Raw genomic sequence first — 22,986 nt, forward strand, 5'->3', positions numbered from 1 at the left:
CCCTTGCGGAACCCATACGGGCGGTCAGATAGAAGGTTAGAAGTGGAAAGGTGCTTTTGAATCTTCCGGTTAAGGATTGATTCAAAGGCTTTAGGTAGACAGGAAAGTAAAGCTATAGGCCGGTAGTTTGAAGAATTGAAACGGTCACCGTTCTTAGGCACAGGCTGTACGAAGGCGTACTTCCAGCAGGAAGGAAAGGTAGATATTGATAGGCAGAGACGAAAGAGTTTGACCACGCAGGTAGTAGTAGCATTATTATTATTATTTTTATTATTATTATTATTAATATTATTATTATTATTATTATTATTGGTAGTAGTAGTAGTAGTTGTAGTAGTAGTAGTAGTAGTAGTAGTAGTAGTACGAACAGCAGTAGTAGTAGTAGTAGTACGAACAGCAGTAGTAGTAGTAGTAGTAGTAGTAGTAGTAGTAGTACCCAACATACTAGACCTCTTCCTTACCTCTAACCCTTCTGCTTACTCTGTCAAACTGTTCTCTCCGTTGGGCTCCTCCGATCTCAACTTTATTTCTGTATCCTATCCTATCGCTCCTGTACATCCTCTGGACCCACCGAAGAAGCGATGTTTCTGGCATTTTGCTTCAGCTCGGTGGGACGACCTGAGGATGTACTTTTCCGATTTCTCATGGAATGATTACTGCTTCCAGGAGAGAGACCCCTCTGTGTGTGCCCAGCGAATCTCATAGGTGATTGTCTCTATAAGGAGGCATACATTCCACGTTTTTTATCTACTTCTCATGCTAAAAAGCCTTGGTTTAATCATGCTTCTTCTCGTGCTATTAAAGATAGAGAGGCAGCTCACAAAAGGTACCTTCGCGCTCCTGGTAGCCATGAACTTTATATTTCTGCTCGGAACCGTGCCAAATCAATTCTTCAACTTACTAAAAGCTCTTTCATAAATAGAAAATGTCAAAACTTTGGTTTTTTTAATGCTTCTCGTGACTTCTCCAATTTCACTTCTTCCTCTCTCCCTCCTCTCCTTAACCCTGACGGCAGCACCGCGGTCTCATCTATCTCTAAGACTGAACTCTTCGCTCAAACCTTCTGTAAGAACTCCACCCTGGACGATTCTGGGCATATTCCTCCTACTCATCCCCCCTCTGACTCCTTTATGCCTATTATTAAGATTCTTCATAATGATGTTTTCTATGCCCTCTCTGGCCTCAACTCTCAGAAGGCTTATGGACCTGATGCAGTGCCTCCTATTGTCCTTAAAAACTGTGCTTCCGTGCTGACACCCTGCCTGGTCAAACTCTTTCGTCTCTGCCTATCAACATCTACCTTTCCTTCCTGCTGGAAGTACGCCTTCGTACAGCCTGTGCCTAAGAAGGGTGTCCGTTCCAATCCCTCAAACTACCGCCCTATAGCTTTACTTTCCTGTCTATCTAAAGCTTTTGAATCAATCCTTAAACGAAAGTTTCAAAAGCACCTTTCCACTTCTAACCTTCTATCTGATTGCCAGTATGGGTTCCACAAGGAGAGTTCTACTGGCGATCTTCTTGCTCTTTTAACTGACTCTTGGTCATCCTCTCTTAGCCGTTTCGGTAAACTTTCTCTGTTGCGCTAAACATATCGAAAGCCTTCGGTAGAGTCTGGCACAAGTCTTTGCTTCCTAAACTGCCCTCTTTCGGATTCTATCCCTCTCTCTGCTCCTTTATCTCCAGTTTCCTTTCCAGCCGTTCTACTATCTCTGCGGTGGTAGACGGTCACTGATCTTCCCCTAAACCTATTAACCGTGGTGTTCCACAGGGCTCCGTCCTATCTCCCACTCTCTTCCTGTTATTCATCAATGATCTTCTTTCCATAACAAACTGTCCTGTCCACTCATACGCCGACGATTCCACTCTGCATTATTCAACTTCTTTTAATAGAAGACCATCCCAACATGAAGTACATGACTCCAGACTGGAGGCTGCAAAACGCTTAACCTCATACCTTGCTATCATTTCCGATTGGGGTAGAAGGAACCTTGTGTTCTTCAATGCCTCAAAAACTCAATTTCTCCACCTATCAACTCGACACAATCTTCCAAACACCTATCCCCTATTCTTCGACAACACTTAGCTGTCACCTTCTTCATTACTAAATATCCTCGGTCTATCCTTAACTCAAAATTTTAACTGGAAACTTCACATCTCTCTCACTAAATCAGCTTCCTCGAGGTTGGACGTTCTGTATCGTCTCCGCCAGTTCTTCTCCCCCGCATAGTTGCTATCCATATACAGGGGTCTTGTCCGCCCTCGTATGGAGTATGCATCTCACGTGTGGGGCGGCTCCACTCACACAGCACTATTGGACAGAGTGGAGTCTAAAGCTCTAAGTCTCATCAGCTCTCCTCTTCTTACTGATAGTCTTCTACCTCTTAAATTCCGTTGCGATGTTGCCTCTCTTTCTATCTTCTATCGATATTTTCACGCTGACTGCTCTTCTGAACTTGCTAACTGCATGCCTCCCCCCCTCCCGCGGCCTCGCCTCACACGACTTTCTCATCAAGCTCATCCCTATACTGACCAAACCCCTTGTGCAAGAGTTAACCAGCATCTTCACTCTTTCATCCCTCACGCTGGTAAACTCTGGAACAATCTTCCTTCATCTGTATTTCCCCCTGCCTACGACTTGAACTCTTTCAAGAGGAGGGTATCAGGACACCTCTCCTCCCAAAATTGACCTCTCTTTTTGGCCACTCCTCTGTACTCTTTTCAGGAGCAGTAAGTAGCGGGCTTTTTTTTCATTTTTTTTTACGCCCTTGAACTGTCTCCTTTTCTGTAAAAAAAAAAAGTAGTAGTAGTAGTAGTAGTAGTAGTAGAAGTAGTAATAGAAGTAGTAAAAGTAATTGTATTATTATTATTATTATTATTATTATTATTATTATTATTATTATTATTAGTAGTAGTAGTAGTAGTAGTAGTAGGGTAGGCGGTGGCCGAAGTGATAGCGTACTGGACCCACATTCGCCGCGTGATGGACGACGCGGGTTCGAATCCCCACGCTACCACTCGGATTTTTCAGTCACCGCCGAGTGGCTTAAAACTACCCACATGCTGTCCTGAAGACCACCCATCAACCCGGACTCTAGAGGAAGCCGTCCAAGCGAATCAAGAACGAGTTCCGGGGGGCAGCATGAGCCAATGCAAGATGGCGCCACTATAAACACTCGCCTGCGCCAGAACGGGCTGGGCCGACCATCAGGCCCCACCTGGAAGAAGCCTTGGGCCGACCATCAGGCCCCACCGGGAAGATGCCTACCGGCGGAATAGGCAACAAAGTAAAAAAAAAAAAAAAAAGTAGTAGTAGTAGTAGTAGATGTAGTAGTAGTAGTAGTAGTAGTAGTTGTAGTAGTAGTAGTAATAGTAGTAGTAATAGTTTTATTGTTATTATTATTGTTAAAATTATTATTTTTCCAGTTGTTTCAGGAATGTAAGTTGGCAAAAATGCAAAATAACATCATTAAAACAATAAAGCTACACAAAGAGGGCAATATATATATATATATATATATATATATATATATATATATATATATATATATATATATATATATATATATATATACATACACACACACACACACACACACACACACACACACACACACACAGTAGCTTCACTTCACCGCGAAGACATGTGTAGACATACCACAATGGGAAAAGAAAATATAAAAATAGTAAACACTTTCGTATATTACATCTTCAGACTAATGGTACAATTGACAGATCGAGACTTTATATACGAGGACAACGGCAAAGGCGAGGTCGGACAAACCCTCAGCGGAGAGGGAAGCGAAACATAATTAGTGGGACTGGAGAGGATTAACCTGACTTTACCCAATAGCAGGTGGAGGGCTTCGTCTGAGTCAAGTAAATACCTGCCCGGTGTTCATGAGGAATTCCGGAAATGATTGACCTGACGCAGACCTTAGTGTTTTCACGTGTCTGTTGTGTGTGTGTGTGTGTGTGTACCAGAGCTGGGCATCGCTAACGAATTTGAACTTCCGCTATCACAAATCCGCAAACTTCCATAACTTTTGCCCCGCAATCTTTAATTGTTTTTATCTTTTTACGTCTGTGTTGTTGTTGACGGGATTTTTCTATCAGTTTTACTTGTTTTTATCTATTTTGGTGGCTGGTGATATTGAAAGTAATTTTAGCCTACGCCGACAACCTGTGAAAAGTTGCCGTGTCCTTTACTCCAACATTCGTGGGCTTCATAAGAATTTGAAGGATCTTACAATGGCTGCTGTCAACCATGACATTGTTTTCTGGGCAGAAACTGTTGTTTCTAACATTAGTTATATTTCAGAGCTTCTTATTCCTAATTTTATTAAACCTGTTCTGATTAGAAGGGATTCTTTTCCTCGTGCTCGCGGCATGGGTTTGTATATTAGATCTGGTTACAGTGCACAACACTTAACTAGTAAATTTGTATGTCACTGCCATGGGATGCAGCTTGTCAAAGTTTCTAGGAAATACAATAATCATTATATTTTCCGCCTATATAGGAATCCAGATGCTAATAATTACTTGCCTGATTCCTCGTGCTCGTCAGGCCACCTAACATAGAGTTTGACCCCTGTGCAGGATGCTACGTGGTTGGCCACGACACACAAGGGCTCATCCACTATACCGTAGGGTTCTTGATACTCCTTGCGGGGCTGAAGAAGACTCTCAGTGACTCACAGGGGCTCACAAGCACTCATAGGCACACAAAGGGTAACTGATAAAGTGTGTACACCTATGTACAAACTTTATTAAAAAAAAAACAGTAGTCACACACACACACACACACACACACACACACACACACACACACACACACAGCTGACCTACTACGTCTACGTACGCCTACAGAACCTAATCCGACCTGGCAACACTTGTAGCAGTTACCGCTAAAGCCGTGTGCTCTTCTCCCCCGGTGACTCAAGGAAAATGAAGTGCAGCAGCACAGACTTTTATTTTGTCATTATTGTTTCCATTGTTGCTCCTTGTCTTGTCGCGTCCTCATTGTTTGTCTTTATTATTAATTGTTAATCTTGAACTATTCGTCCACGTGCTGCTATGCATTACACATACATTGTGTACACCACATACACCAACACTTCAGTGTCATTTTCAACACAACATCCAAATACACGCAAATACACTTAACAACGTCTTTTATGTGTTTTGTCTGTCTTAATGACTTGTGTATGTTTTTACAATAAATAACCTTGACGGGTAATGTTTTTTTCTTACCCGTGGACCAACTAGCAGTTTGAGCGCTCACTAAACACCAACACACTAACGATTATAAAGGTCTACTTAGGTTGGTGCGGAGAAGAATATGGTGAGATGCTGTTGCTGCAGAGAGGGCAGCCTGCCCTCACACTGCCGTTGGCTCCTCAGGGGCGTGTGTGCTCAGGGGCGTGTGTGCTCAGCGGTGAATGCGGCCGTTGACGTCAGGGTGAGGATGCCGTGGATAACACGACGCAGCAGGAAAACTAATCGCCGCCGAAATGAGAAACCGTGCGTGTTGTGTCCCGCCAGGCTAAGCCCTGGACCCCCAACACGCCAAGAGGAGGGAAACCACGTGACTACTACAGGCATCTGGCAAGTCTGTTGCCTTCCTAAGGAAGACAACACCGCTGCCTCCGCAGGGGACGACAGCTAACAGCAGGTCATGGCACGGTGAACTGAGGTAATGCGGGAAATACACAGGCACACAATTTCTGGTTGGTTAGTTTACTAACAACAACAGCCTCAGCACAACGCCAGAATACAATACACACATACCGTAAAAGCGCAGGTTCAACTGAGATCACATCAACGAAGAAAGCACATCTGGCCACACACGGCAAGAGACTCAGCAGGAAACAATAAACGTATCGCAGACTGGCAATCATCGCACAGCCGGTAACACAGACCTCCAACCAGCCGACCACCCGACCTGGGCGCCCGGTCATGGTGATAACAAAGGCTGGCACCACGGCCAACAGAAGAGAGACGGTCCAACCGTGCGCAGGGTTGTGACGTCAGCAGGTGACGTCAGCGGAAGCCGTCGAGAGAAAACGGATGATTTTGTAGCGTAAACTATTCTCTCTCTCTCTCTCTCTCTCTCTTATTATTATTATTATTATTATTATTATTATTATTATTACTACTACAGTAATTACTTTATCATTATTATTATTATCATTAGTAGTAGTACAATTACTATAATTACTAGTAATATTATAATTATTACTGTTATTATTACTATTATTACAATTTATCATTGTTGTTACTATTATAATTATTTTTTTATGTACATACTATTTGCTTTTCAATCTATATTCCCTATCTCCACGAATGTTCCTATGAACGAAATAAAGGCATCATTATCATTATCATATATATCGCATACACTATGTGTGTGTGTGTGTGTGTGTGTGTGTGTGTGTGATTAACCTTCTTATCCAAGTATTTTTGGACATATTCTTATTCGCCGCAATCATCCTCTATTGAACAGTTCACCTGTCCTCCCTCTGTAACACCTTAACCATTTCTACCCAGTACCGACTTCTAGCCCATTAATTGTGTGACTGCTTCAGTTCCTTAATCCTAAATGCTTAAGTCACCCATCGAAATAAAAGAAAATGGAGCATAAATGCTAAAGTCACCCATGGAAATAAAAGAAAATGGAGCAAATGGGTTGTTTCCCCACCAGTGGCCAGGCGAAGACTAGTGGGGTGAGACCGTGGGCGGGACTGAGTGACTTCCCGTGACGTCACTGCGCAGAAGAGAAGAATTCTGGTACGAGGTTGAAGAGACCTTATATTCTCTTGGCCTTGGCTGGTACATGATGACTGGAACATGAGCGAGAGAAAAACCTGCTTATCATCCTAACTGGCAACTGCGTCGTCTACCTGGTCCACCGTGCATTCCTGCACCGTCACGAGCGCTAGGGACAGAGGCAAGGCCTCCTCCTACAGGAACTCTCCTTGGTGGTGGTCTTCTTTAACTGCTGCTTGTCGAGCAGGGTTACACGGCACAGTGCTGGCAGGCTCAGGAGAAGGCTGGGGCTCGGTTTCCATGGACACGGCCTCCTGCGAGTCCAGGAAGTCGTTGTGGCCAAGCTCGGGGGAGGCAAGACTTGCGAGGACGAGGCGGTGGAGCCACTTGGACTCTTCCATGGCCCTCTCGTGGGTGTGCTGAGCCTCTTGCTCCTTCCACAGCAGCTCATCGCGGACAAAGGCGATGAGGTCTTGCCCCGTCAGCTGACGGCGTTCACCCAGCTGAAAGATAGACTCGTTTAAACCCTGACACCTCTCCATCTGACTAGTTTGGCTAGACCAGTTCGTTCTATTCATTAGGAGCAGTGCTTAACGGACTTTTGTTACCGTTTTTGTTTATTGTGCCTGATTACTTTGCTGGAAAAAGAAAGACGCGTAAACTCGCTACTTCAAGATTAGGGAAAGCCAGATGCTGTAAGCATTTGTGTGTCAATTCAGTGTGCTCTTCGACTAGAAGGACGCTTAGACTAAAAAATATCAATGATTTTTTTGTTCCTTAAAATGAGAGATCGCACCATTGGTGAACCATCCCAGGCCCAATTTCTGAATTGCACTTCCTACATTTTAAGATACCTCAGTATTCAGTCTATCAATATACTGCCATGCATTTGACTCGCTATTTCATGATGACTGAATCATATTATCAAGGTTATATTTTGGTATCATATTGACACTTGAAACTTAAAAGTTATCATAGTACCTACGACAGTAACGCACTTCTCCAGTCTTAACTCTGCAATCTGCACACGGCATTTGAGCCAAATCCCGGGAAGGAAACCCTACTCCACACACAGAACACATTGGGACAGAGTGGGGTCAAAGGTTCTCATGAATTATCTTCTTACTGATAGTCTTTTACTTCTTAAACTCCGCCGCAGCGTTGCCTCTCTTTCTATCTTCTATCGATATTTCTATACTGACTACTCTTCTGAACTTGCTAAGTATATGCTCCCGCAGCGGGGCTACACACGTCTTTCTTTTCTAGTACCTTACTCTTCTGTGATCCAAATCCCATCCGCAAGTGTTTTCCAGCATCTTCATTCTTTGATCCCTAGACTTGAACTCCTTCAATAGGGGATCATCAAGACTCCTCTCCATCTGACTAGATTGGCTAGTCCAGTTCGTTCTATTCATTAGGAGCAGTGCTTAACGGACATTTTTTTGTTACCGTTTTTGTTTATTGTGCCTGATTACTTTGCTGGAAAAAAAAAAACGCGTAAACTCGCTACTTCAAGATTAGGGAAAGCCAGATGCTATAAGCATTTGTGTGTCAAGACTTGTCCTCAGAAAGTGACACAATGTGGTAGCTTTAACATCTGCCAAGAATGGCATACATTGTTCCTACATTGTAAGCATTTGTGTGTCAATTCAGTGTGCTCTTCGACTAGAAGGACGCTTAGACTAAAAAACATCAATGGATTTTTTGTTCCTTAAAATGAGAGATCGCACCACTGGTTAACCATCCCCGGCCCAATTTCTGAATTGCACTTCCTACATTTTAAGATACCTCAGTATTCAGTCTATCAATATACTGCCATGCATTTGACTCGCTATTTCATGATGACTGAATCATATTATCAAGGTTATATTTTGGTATCATATTGACACTTGAAACTTAAAAGTTATCATAGTACCTACGACAGTAAAGCACTTCTCCAGTCTTAACTCTGCAATCTGCACACGGCAGGGAGATAAACACGACTGAGGCTGGCAAGTACATAAGCCAACGTGATGAGAAGAAAATCCACCGGAACGGTACAGGTCATTAGGTTCGAGTCGCTCTCGCCACCCCTCTCTCTCTCTCTCTCTCTCTCTCTCTCTCTCTCTCTCTCGCGCGCGCGCGCGCGCGCACCGAATCAGTGATAAGAAATCAGAGATAAGAAATATAAATAAAAATCCCGGCATTTGAGCCAAATCCCGGGAAGGAAACCCTACTCCACACACAGAACACATTGGGACAGAGTGGGGTCAAAGGTTCTCATGTATTATCTTCTTACTGATTGTCTTTTACTTCTTAAACTCCGCTGCAGCGTTGCCTCTCTTTCTATCTTCTATCGATATTTCTATACTGACTACTCTTCTGAACTTGCTAAGTATATGCTCCCGCAGCGGGGCTGCACACGTCTTTCTTTTCTAGTACCTTACTCTTCTGTGATCCAAATCCCATCCGCAAGTGTTTTCCAGCATCTTCATTCTTTGATCCCTAAACTTGAACTCCTTCAATAGGGGATCACCAAGACACCTCTCCATTTGACTAGATTGGCTAGTCCAGTTCGTTCTATTCATTAGGAGCAGTGCTTAACGGACATTTTTTTTGTTACCGTTTTTGTTTATTGTGCCTGATTACTTTGCTGGAAAAAAAAAAACGCGTAAACTCGCTACTTCAAGATTAGGGAAACCCAGATGCTCTAAGCATTTGTGTGTCAAGACTTGTCCTCAGAAAGTGACACAATGTGGTAGCTTTAACATCTGCCAAGAATGGCATACAGTGTTCCTACTTACCCTCTGCTGTTGTCTGCAGTTAATACAGTCTTGTCGCAGACAGTGGCTAGCGTTAAGGGACCTATTTTCTTCTGTACTTATTTTTCTGAATGATAAATGGGAAGGCAGCCGGCAAAGATGGAACTGCAGCTGAAATATATTAGGCAGGTGGAAATGAAATGATTCGATGGTTAGCCCATATATATATTATATATATATATATATATATATATATATATATATATATATATATATATATATATATATATATATATATATATATATATATATATATATATATATATATATATATATATAGAGAGAGAGAGAGAGAGAGAGAGAGAGAGAGAGAGAGAGAGAGAGAGAGAGAGAGAGAGAGAGAGAGAGGCGGTGGCTGAGTGGTAGCGTTCTGGGCCCACATTCACCACGTGATGGACAACGCGAGTTCGAATCCCCACGCTACCACCTTGGAATTTTCAGTCGCCGCCGAGTAGGTTAAAACTACCCACATGCTGTCCTGAAGACCACCCACCAACCCGGACTCTAGAGGAAACCGTCCAAGTGAATCAAGAACGAGTTCCGGGGGTCAACATGAGCCAAGAGAAGATGGCGCCACTATAAACACTTGCCTGCACCATGACGGGCTGGGGCCGAACACCAGCCAGGCCAGTGACATCTCAAGTAATGGACAGCTTAAGCCGGCGTCACACTGGACCAAATCTGGCGTGCACGAGCTTTTGCTGGCAGCTTTTGCTCGCGGGATGGCTCGTTCGCGAGCTTTTGCTCCTGCGTGTAGCTCGCCGCCTGGACGGGGAGCAGCTCGGCGAGCCGCGATCAGGCAGTCAAATGAGTTCTTTGGTGCACCGATATGTGAATGATATATATTGCCTAGTGTATTGGATCCGTATACCCATGATATTAGAGAACTTATCCACATACTCGTTTTATGTTTGATGGTGTTTGTAATATTTTATAATATTGTGAACAGTAGTGTTGGTTTTTATTTTTATTTCTGGATCCCTAACCAAGACCAAGACCGCACAGCTGAACTAAACACTCGCCATGACCACCTTCGCTCCTAGTTATAGAGTTCATTGGTCCTCCGGTATTGTGGACTCTTTAATATCTAGAGTCAGGGACCATCCCGAGTTGTGGGACCACAGCCATCCACATTTCTGTAAGTCTACACTCAAGAAAGTTAGATGGATTGCTGTACACACCATGGGTCTCCCTTCCCTTCAGCCATGACCGAACCCAGACTCGTGTTTTCTTCTTCTGCTCTCGTTGAATAACGGCAAGTAATGCCGTCACAGTTGCACACTTTTAGCCGTAAATCGAAGCGTAGATGTAGAGGCGCCATGGCTGAGGCTTTGTTTACAATGTTGCTCGTCGTTCACCACTCGTCGCTCATCAGTGTGACGACAACAGTGACTTGCTCGCGAGCAAAAGCTGCCAGCAAGAGCTCGGGCTCGCTAGATTGTGGTCCAGTGTGACGCCAGCTTTACTCTTGATTTTGTGGCGCCCTTGTCATTAAGCCGCGAATTTTGGAAAATCAACCTCTTTGGTGCGAATCGGCATAACGCCCTTACGTATGGAGCTACAGTAAAGTTTTTGTTGTCAATCGACGGTAAAATGAAAGGGCTATATTTGTTAATAAGCGACCGGGCTCGAAAACCGACTCGAAATGGTCAAATATCGAATAAATTCGCAAAAAAAGAATTTCAAAACCTTATTTAACAAATGATTTAGCCCTTTCAAGGTGCTTTTCAATATGGTGCATAACATTTCCCTGCTCCCAGTAGTTTCGTCGCTAGAGCTCAAAAGGTAAACCCTGTCGAAAGCGATTTTGACAAACTCCAGACACTTTGCCGTTTATGTCAAGTGTGGCCTTCCTACTGCCTCTACAAGGCTGTAATTTGGCATGTAGCTCCTCTTGACAATGTAGTTTGACCAACCCGAAGGAGTGTTTGATAGCTCGATTCCAAGTTCGTCGTCGAGCCGTCACAATATTGCCTGTTATTCGGCCATTTTGCCGCGATTTGGACACGTCCTAGTTTTTTGCCTATAACTTTTTCTTTTTATTTAATGCTTTCCAATTTTTTTCTGATTATTTATCTGCATTAAAAGAGCTTTCATGTGCCACCAAGCACTCCTTCCTAGCTTCAGTAGTTTTCGCTCGAGCTCGACTAGATATCACGACGAACATTCGCCGAATCCGACTCACTTCACGGAGCGCGACGAAAAACCTTCTTGACCCCACAAAAATTATTATATCTGCATAAACATTCATATATGAACACTTCAATATGTTGACTAACTTGTATTAAAACCACTTTAAGATTTATAAATAAAAAATATTATTTTTTTATAATCATTTCATTATATAAATCAACCTATATGAAGGGCCTTATTATACATGTTATTTTTTTTTTTTTTTTAGTATTCAACCATACGGTATTTCTTCTCATTTATGACTAATACATTTAATTTGCTTTCTTGTGATACCATATATATATATATATATATATATATATATATATATATATATATATATATATATATATATATATATATATATATATATATATATATATATATATATATATATATATATATATGGTATCAAAAATAAGCAAATGAAATGAATTATTCATAAATAAGAAGAAATATGGCTAAACAGTAAAAAAAATAAGAAATAACATGCATAATAAGGAGTGACAATTATTTTTTTTTCAAAAACCATTTAAAGCTGTTCTATAAACTTAAAAACATGTTATGAGTAATGAAAATGGTAGAAAAAAATCTTGGGGTGGCAACATCAGCAGTATACGAGAAGGACGTATGCCCTGGATGTCAGAGGGTGAGGCGTTTTAGCTCTTATTTACTCGCTCCAGAAGGATGATAACTGAACAGTGAAACTTTTACAAGTTATCCTACTTATGGCACGTGGGCAGGGGAGGGGTGGAGACACACAGTCACTCTTCAAGGCCAGTGCTTGCTGACATAGCGACGTGCAAGTAGCGCGCGGCGCTGGCTATGAAGGTTATGAAGCTAAGAAGGAAAAAAGGCAGAAAAGGCAGAAGAAGAAGAAGAGAGCAAGAAAAGACAAGAAGGCATCACCTATGAGGCAGGACGAGGTGACCTGTAGCTGACACTTGCGACACGAGCCGTGTAGTTTTTTTTTTTTTTTTTTTTTTGGACAATGGACATTTATTTTTCTATATTTCTATAAAAAAGTGTTTACTTTTCGTTTGTGTAAATATCACTATATACTGAAAAAAGCTCATTCAGAGAGAATAAAAATTAGTTACTACCAACCAAAGTGTTTGATGGCCAATATCTCAAAACATGAATATTCAGCTTCAAAAATTGTTGTACATTCCAAATCAGATGATATTTCCATGAAACTGTATGTATACATGGATACTTTTATGCTCTTGAAAGTTACGGTCTTTAATTTGAAACATTTCTTAATATAAAATAAAGAAAAATAAATTTATCATGTAAAACGTGGATACGGAATCATACTGAATTCAGATATATAATTTTTTTTTAAATAGATAAATTATAATTTTAAAAAAATGACACCGTAACTTGTTTAGGCAACCATTAAACCATTACCGCCTATAATTTCGTACATCTAAGATGAAAAATATTTAATGTAGAACAATTATTTTGCCTGACATGTCATGTCATGAGTATGACATGACATGACATACCGACAGCATTCTAATCCAGGGAGAACAAAGATACCCAAAAGTGCAAGTTAGCTGTAAAGTTTGGACTCTATTTATGAGTTTATTTTTGACAAATATTTCTTGGAAAACCCGAACTACCACCTTAATATAGGTTGATTTATATAGTGAAATTATTTAAAAAAAAAATAGTAACTTTTTTATTCATATATATATATATATATATATATATATATATATATATATATATATATATATATATATATATATATATATCAAAAGAAAGCAAATTAAATGTATTATTCATTTATGGGAAGAAATATGGTTGAAAAATGTATAATAAGGCGCTTAATATAGGTTGATTTATATAATGAAATGATTACAAAAAATAGTATCCTTTTTTACTTAGATATCTAAAGTGGTTTTAATACAAGTTAGTCAACATATTGAAGTGGTTATATATGAATTTTTATGCAGATATATTATTTATTTGTGGCGTCAGGAAGGTTTTTCGTGGCGGCGCGTGAAATGAGTCGGATTCGGCGACTGTTCCTCGCAACTTCTGGTCGAGCTCGAACGAAAACTACTGAAGCACATTTTATACGGAGTATTAATCTGGAAAAAAATCAGAAAGGATTAAATAAATGAAAAGGTTATAAGCAAAAAAACTAGGACGTGTCGAAATCGCGGCAAAAGGGCCGAAAAACAGGCAATTTTGTGACGGCTCGATGACGAACTTGAAATCGATCTATCACAAAATCATTCGGGATGGTCAAACTACATTGCCAAGAGGGAATATATGTCAAATTACAGCCTTCACGACGCAATAGCTATGCCACACTAAACAAAAACGGCAAAGTGTCTGGAGTTCGTCAAAATCGCTCTCGACAGGGTTTACGTTTCGAGCTCTAGCAACGAAACTACTGAGATTAGGGAAATGTTATGCACCATATTGGAAAGCACATTGGCAGGGCTAGATAATTTTTTAAATAGTTTTTTTTTAAATTCTCAAAAAAAAAATGAGTGGGTTTCAGGGTTGGGAACTCAAAAATAGTTTTTTTTCCGAGTCGTTTTTTGCGAATTTATTCGATTTTTGACCCTTTCGAGTCAGTTTTCGAGCTCGGTCCCTAAATACAAAATATAGCCTTTTCCTTTTGCCGTCGACTGATATCAACACCTTTCTGTAGCCCCAGAATTAAGGGAGTTATGGCGATTCGCACCAAAGTGGTTAATTTTCCAAAATTCGCGGCTTACTTACTGACAAGGCTGGGGCTAGTGTCCGTTCCATAGTATAGGGTTCACTGATATATTTAACATAGCATAAGAATAAGAAGAGACAGAAGATGAATGGCAGTGTGGCACAATATGCCCGATCTACAAGAAACGGGTAAAAAGACAGACTGCTAGAACTACAGAGGAATAACACTATCCTGACACATGCAGGAAAAATATACGAAAAAATAATCGAAAGTAGAATTAGAAGACAGGTGGAACAAAAGTTAGGAACCTGGCAACACGGTTTCAGATCTAGGCGGAGTACTGTTGACTTGGTGTTTGCCCTGAAAATATTGTTAGAAAAAGGATGGGAATGAACCCAATATGAATATCTGGCCTTTACAGATCTGGAAAAGGCATTTGACAAAATCAACAAAGAGATTTTGGAAAATCATTAAAGACGATCACTATGCCATACAACCTAAGTTAGTGAGACTAACAAAGAGCATAAACAAATAATGTAGAAATATGATAAAGAGCAGGCATGTCGAAAGTAACTGGTTTGATGATAAGACAGGGGTCCGACAAGGAAAAGTGCTATCCCCACTAAATATATATATATATATATATATATATATATATATATATATATATATATATATATATATATATATATATATATATATATATATATATATATATATATATATATATATATATATATATATATATATATATATGCCTTATAGATGTATGCGGAGAAAGGACAGATGCAGAGACTTTTATCTTGCAGACGATGTGGCTGTGATTGCTGGCACGGCAGAACAACTACAGCAAGAGGTGGAGAGATGAAGCGTAGGACTAGAAAGGAAAGGTCTTAAATTTAATAAATATAAAACGGAAATATGCATGTGGGACGTAGAAGAGAGGACCTTAAAACACCAAGGCAGGAGAAAAGCCACTTAAACAAGCCCAAAACTTTACGTATCTAGTAGTAAATTTCAATGAAGGAAACGAACAAAAACGGGAGATACATAAAAAAATAAAAAAAATACAACAGCAATGTCGGTATGCTCTACCCAATATTGAAAGATAAAAGTGTTCCTAGAAAATGCAAGATTATAGTTTACAAGACGATCCTCAAACCAATCTCAACATATGCATCAGAATGCTGGTCACTGACCAACAATACTATGTCCAAAGTCCAAGCTGCTGGAATGAAAGTGCTAAGATTAATAAGAGGAGTAACAAGAAGGGACAGGATGATGAATGATAGGGCTTGAGAGGAACTTGGGGTTATGCCACTGCTGGAAGAAGTAGAATAATCCAAATTGAGATGGCACGGACACGTTAAAAGAATGAAGAAGGGCCGAAAACCAAGAAAATACCAAGAGTGGCGACCACGAGGAAGAAGACCTGTTGGCAGGCAGAGGAAGAGATGGATGAAAAGAGTGAGGGACGGATTGTAGAGGAGAGATCTTGAGATGCAACAAGTGGAGGAAGGACAGATATATGAAGACCGTGCAAGATGGAGACAGATCGTGGTGAATGATGTCAGCTGACAGGTGTTCATACATCTACCTGGCGTATGGTGAGAAACTTACGTACTCTCTCTCTCTCTCTCTCTCTCTCTCTCTCTCATTATTTTTTTTAATTAAACAAATAATATATTACAAAAACGTTTCAAAGCTACACGTTTTGTGTACAGCTATTCCAAGAGCCTGTATATGGGACAAAATAAATTGTACACTATTACACACAAAAAGGAAGAAAAAATATGATTTACACTGTCATAAGTGTTAGTTTTCACTATGTGTGTGTAGCACTTTAGGTGTGTAGCACTTTAAGTGGGTAGCACCAGGGGACTCGGGTGTCTTGAGCGACATTTGTGAGCAGCCAACTTCACCTGCTGTGTGTTCATGTTATCTACTCGAGGTGTGGCTGCCGTGAACATTATTCCACAGCGTGTGGTCCTAGCTGAATAGGTGCGCTGGTGCTGCCTCGAGCGTGATCGAGGCACCTCCACATTCCACAAGCTTATCACTGGAGTGTGTAGTCCTGGTGTTCCTCTGGGCAGAGGGTGGAGGAAGCCTCAAGGTGCTGAGGAGGGGAGCTCATTGCACCTGGGGCTTTATGGCACACCACCAGTGCTGAGACTTTGCAGCGATGTTCCAGGGATGTCGCGAGGGCAGGCGACTGGTGATCCTCCGGGCGCTCGCTGGCCCCCACCAGACGCAGTGCATGTGGTTGCACTGCATCGAGCCTCTGCATGTGGATGGCGGCACTCGACATCCAGCACAAGGCACCGTACTTTAGATACGGACGTATCTGTGCCTTGTACAGAGTGAGGATGCCCCTTGGGTCAAGGGTTCCCGCCACCCTTCGCAGGGCAATAGCTCGGACGTGGTGTTTGAAACACAGGCTTTGGTCCACAGACACTCCCTGGACCATGATGTGGGCCTGGAGGGGCATACTCTTGCCTCCAAGACGTAGCAGTCCGGAGACTACTCGAGAGGCGTCTGGGGACCGTGAGATGACCATGTCCTGCGTCTTCTCCGGGCGAGGGTGACCTGCCACTTCTCTCCCCACTGCTTCACCAGCCTGAGCTGCCTGTTTAACTATCCGACGGCGCGCTGGCTGTCGAGGCGGCAATAGGAGCGGGAGAGTGTGCAGTCATCGGCGTAAGCTGCCAATACCGATAGCTGCCGGAGGAGGTCGTCGATGTATATGGTCCACAGGATTGGGCCGAGCACGTAACCCTGTGGAACTGAGGCTTGCGCTGGTGAAGGCCTTGATGACTGCCCGTTGGTCACCACCTGAAGAGTCATCCCCTGGGGGTAATCCTTGAGCAGCATCAGGAGGTCAACCTGGACACCCTTGGCGCGAAGCTTTTCAATAAGCCCTGCATGCCAGATTCTGTCAAAAGCTCCAGCAATATCCAGGGTCACCACGAGTGTGTCCAGGCCTTCATCGACTGCGTCTTGCCAGTCCTTGGGGAGGAGGAAGAGGAGGAGGTCCACGGCGGACCGGCCAGGCCTGGCGCCAAACTCCCTGTCTGAGAGGAGATGGCTCTCGCTCAGGTGCTGACAGATGACTCCAGCCACCACCCGCTCCAGCACCTTGCCCACCACGAAGAGCAAGGAAATGAGCCTGTATTTGTTGGGCTCAGTCCTCGAATTTTTCTTGTGCACCGTAACCACACGCGCCTCCTTCCATATTGAAGGCCACTTGCACTCCCTCAGGCAAGACGTGAAGACGGTGGAGAGAGGACCTTAGAGCTCCTTGGAGCAATTCTTGAGGAGCCGTTGGCTGATGTCGTCCGAGCCAATGGCTTTACCCACGTCCAGCGCGTTGAGCAGTCTTTCGACCTGGGATGTCGTCACCGACACAGAGGAGACAAGACGGTCGGTTTCTTGGGGCAGCACAGGTCCCGGGTCACCAACCTTCATTTTGTTGGCGGACAGTTCAGCCAGGAGTGAGGCCTTGTCCCACGCCGCTCCTTATCGAGACTCCACTAGGTCTTGTTGCCAACTCCTAGTCCGCAACGTTTCCGCTGCAGGTCCTCTCTCTGCCACCTCTTCGCCCACATGCAGGTAGCTGTCATCCGTTTCCAGGCTTCCCGGTGTTCGACCTTGTTTTGGCGTGTCGGATGACGCTTATACCTCACCTCTCTCTCTCTCTCTCTCTCTCTCTCTCTCTCTCTCTCTCTCTCTCTCTCTCGAGTTGCTCCTCTTCCCATCTATTTATGTTGACACGTATCCTCAGGATAGGTGCAAGGCAAGGCAGGTGAAGAGATTAAATGTTAATAAGGAGGGTTAACACATGCGTACTTCTCCTATTATCTCATAAACTCTTTTCTGCTCTCTCCCATATTTTTTTTATTCGCTTCATGCCTCTTTCCTCACCACCCAATCTCATTTTTACCTTTAATCCAGTTGTTACATTTTTAGTCAGCCATAGCATCCCTCCCCTCCTTCATTACTCCTTTCTATTCATCTTTTAGTCCCTACTTCTGTACTCTTTGATATTCTTCTTCATCTCATTCGTTTAATTTTTCCTATCGTTTCTTGCTCAATCGGTCATCACAAGCATTCAACTCCTTCATGTTTTACGTTATTATTTATCTCTGTTCCGCCAATCCCAACACCATTCTTGTCTTTGCATCCCAATACAATATTTTTTTCAATCATATAATCTCTTACCTTCCAATTGCCTTCCAGTTCCAACATTATCTCAACTCTTACATTCATCCTCACATCCCTTCTTTTTATATTTTTCATCCTACATTTCGTACATTGCCATACCTACTTGAGCTACATCAGAATCACAGGGGAGGAAGGTGGAAAGTGTGTGTGTGTGTGTGTGTGTGTGTGTGTGTGTGTGTGTGTAATTCACCACGGCCTGATCACGCCCGCAGGTATCCTCCCGACATGATCAAGTGTTCTTTTATAGTCGATCTATGGGTACTGCCAGGATCTCACACACCACACCCCCCATCCCCCTTGATCAAGAGGGGACAATAGCCACTCCTATTCAACGGAAAGAATCCGGCCTGAGCGGGCTCGAACCACCACCCTGTCAGGCTGTGAAGCCTGGCAGCGCAGCTCTCTAACCAGTTGCACCACGGAGTGTGTAGTTGCGCCACAGTGTGTGTGTGTGTGTGTGTGTGTGTGTGTGTGTAAAACATGTGTCATAGGCAAAGGAACCAAAAGTTTTCCAATATCACAATTTGGAGCCACGGGAAATGAAGGGCGACAAGGGAGAGGTATCGGGATGTGATCTCTCTCTCTCTCTCTCTCTCTCTCTCTCTCTCTCTCTCTCTCTCTCTCTCTCTCTCTCTCTCTGTGTGTGTGTGTGTGTGTGTGTGTGTGTGTGTACGAGTCCGCACGCACGTCACCCGCAAATGTTACCAACTTCTGTTTTGTGATGCTATGAAACGGCAAGGTGCAGAGATGTGGCAAGTGATCAAAGATGGAGATATATCACTGCCGTCTCGATATTGAGAAGGCCTGACAGCACAAAGTATGAGTCATCCAAGTTATGCCGAGAGTGTCCCGCGCTCTCCAACTAAAATGTTATTTTATTGTGTTTTAATGCATATCTTTGTGGAAGATATATTTTTTCTGTGATAAATAAAGATTTTCCATCATTACTATATTATAAACATCATCAAATTATACATAAAAAAGAGGAAATAAATAAGATATAGTATAAGGAGAGGGAGAAATATTCACACAAAAAATACATATAAATACATTGACAGTCGTAACTGGCTACTCCTATTAGTTTGATTTATCACCGTTTCTAAATACCTCTTTTTGACATTCATATCGCTGTCGTTATATTTACTATTATTCAACAAACCGATCCTCCATCCCTATACTAGACAACTCAGTCACCTGGTATCTGGCAACTACGACTGCTACAACCTCGTAATAGTGGAAACTATTAACAAAAGTGCATAGAAAAGCAAAGTCAGGGGAAGAAAAGAACAGAAAACTTCTAGGTTCAGGGTGAAATGTATAAGTGTGCACTGTGAAGTGACTAGTGCATGGTGTGAAGTATATAAGTGTTGAGAAGGAGGATTTAAGATGTGCTGCAAAGCTTTAAAGGTCAAAAGAAGAAGAAGAAGAAGAATGAACAAATGCGTGAACAAATGCGTGAATAAGTGAAAATAAGTGACTTTATTGCAGTTAGGAAAGTTACATAATACTGAAAAGGAAAGTGTGTGAATAAGAAGAAAAGAGGAACGAGAGGAGGAGGACCTAAGAAGCGATACAAAGCGTTACAGGTCAAAAGAAGAAGAAAAAGGAGAAGACGTTGCCAGATAGCAGGTGACTGGTTGCCTAGTATAGAGGGGTTGCACGTGACGTCATCATCAGCGATCAGCTGATCACTTTTCAGCTGCCCCGCAAAGGCCCGCCATTTTGGGAGGCAAATATTTACCGCAAGAGAGCTCCTCAGCTTTTCCCCGCCATGTTACTGTGTTGGTGTTTGTGTTAGTGGCCCATCTATTACTGTGTGGGTGGATGTGTTAGTGTCCATCTATTACTGTGTGGGTGTGGGTGTTAGTGGCCCATCTATTACTGTGTAGGTGTGGGTGTTAGTGCCCCATCTATTACCGTGTGGGTGGGTGTGTTAGTGACCCATCTATTACTGTGTGGGTAGGTGTTTCTGACCCATCTATTACTGTGTGGGTGTGGGTGTTAGTGTCCATCTGTTACTGTGTGGGTGGGTGTGTTACTGTCCATCTATTACTGTGTGGGTGTGGGTGTTAGTGTTCATCTATTACTGTGTGAGTGTGGGTGTTAGTGTTCATTTATTTATTACTGTGTAAGTGTGTGTGTTAGTGTCCATTTCTTACTGTCTGGGTGGTGGTGTTAATGTCCATCTGTTACTGTGTGGGTGTGGGTGCTAGTGTCCATCTATAACTGTGTGGGTGGGTGTGTTAGTGTCCATCTCTTACTGTGTGGGTGGGTGTGTTAATGTCCATCTGTTACTGTGTGGGTGTGGGTGTTAGTGTCCATCTATTACTGTATGGGTGTGGGTGTTAGTGGCCCATCTATTACTGTGTGGGTGTTAGTGTATCTATTACTGTGTGGGTGTGGGTGTTAGTGTCCATCTATTACTGTGTGGGTGGGTGTGTTAGTGGCCCATCTATTACTGTGTGGGTGTGGGTGTTAGTGTGTAATGCCCCGACGAGCTTCTTTTCTAAATCCTTCCTATTTCTCAACACGACCTCTGCGTGCATCGAAATAACACGAGAAATTAATCAAGACAAAGTGAGGGTATTCCCCGGCTGCCTGGGATTGAACCCGCGACCAGCGTGACGGGAGAGCCACTCCTTACCGAGTCGGCCAAAGAGGTACCCCACTGGCTAAGTGGGTTATGGGAGGCTCGTTCATCAGGCAGTCGCCGCACTACACGTGTATCTATTACTGTGTGGGTGGGTGTGTTAGTGGCCCATCTATTACTGTGTGGGTGGGTGTGTTAATGTCCATCTATTACTGTGTGGGTGTGGGTGTTAGTGACCCATCTATTACTGTGTGGATGTGGGTGTTAGTGTCCATCTGTTACTGTGTGGGTGGGTGTGTTAGTGTCCATCTATTACTGTGTGGGTGTGGGTGTTAGTGTCCATCTATTACTGTTTGGGTGTGGGTGTTAGTGGCCCATCTATTACTGTGTGGGTGTTAGTGTATATATTACTGTGTGGGTGTGGGTGTTAGTGTCCATCTATTACCGTGTGGGTGGGTGTGTTAGTGGCCCATCTATTACTGTGTGGGTGGGTGTGTTAATGTCCATCTATTACTGTGTGGGTGTGGGTGTTAGTGTCCATCTATTACTGTGTGTTAGTGTCCATCTATTACTGTGTGGGTGTGGGTGTTAGTGTCCATCTATTACTGTGTGTTAGTGTCCATCTATTACTGTGTGGGTGGGTGTGTTAGTGGCCCATCTATTGCTGTTACTGATAGGTACTACACTGCCACTCGCGGTAGATAGACAGGGGCTGCCAAGTATAGGTCAGTGGGCTTTTTGCGAACTCCTTACGTTCTTATGTTCTTACTAAACACCGCCCGGGGATGCCCGGGGTTAAATTAGTCATATTCATCGTTCTTATCATCAAATATATCTTAAAGTTTGATAATAAATGTATATATTGTATGTCCATCATCATTTGACAGCCTAATGGATAGTTATATAACGAAGCCTAGCCTCATTGTCCAGATTATTTACATATTCACTTTGATTGTGTCATGAAGAGGGGAGGCACGGGCCAGCCATCATCAGGGGGCAGGGGCTCAGCTGATCGCTCTTGCCTCCCAAAATGGCTGACAGTTGTTTTTTTCTAAAACAAAAGCGAAGCGGTGTGACGTCAGTGTAACCCCTCTATAGGGATGGCGGATCGGCTTGTTGAATACAGTAATTGTAACGAGAGCGTTTTGAATGTCAAAGATATATTTAGAAACGGTGACAAATAAAAATAATAGGAGTACTCTGTTACGACAAAGGGATTGTCGTTTTGGACCTTTTTCTTTGTCCCGGGATTCCTTGATAAAATTAGCCCTAATCACGGGATCCCGGGAATTCCTGGGATTTCCAATTGTCTAAAATTGCACATTATACCTAGTTTCCCTTTCAGGTTTTTGATGTGCTCACCATTAATAGATATGTAGAAATATTACTGAAATTGACTGTCTTATTAATTCCACTTATTAATGTTTAATTCTAAATTTCTAGAATACACTTTGTTTCTCAACAATGTAAAAGGAATAAAAATAAGAACTTCGTTTACTACTTTATTTTGGTTCTGCTTCCGAATTCCAATGCGAATGACAATGTAAATTATGTATCGTTCATTTTCACTGATAAAAAAAAAAACTACATTTGTTTCCATTTATACTCAGCGAAATGAAAAGAGTACTTAATGACAGAAAATGTAGTAAAAATAAATGAAGAAAAATGAAACGTATGCGTTCTTTATTTATAACATGAACTAACTGATCTCATATAAAAGGGAAAATGTGCTGCTTTTTTTTTGTAATTTTGTT

This window comes from Eriocheir sinensis, chromosome 49, assembly GCF_024679095.1.
Source record: "Eriocheir sinensis breed Jianghai 21 chromosome 49, ASM2467909v1, whole genome shotgun sequence".
NCBI lineage: Eukaryota > Metazoa > Arthropoda > Malacostraca > Decapoda > Varunidae > Eriocheir > Eriocheir sinensis.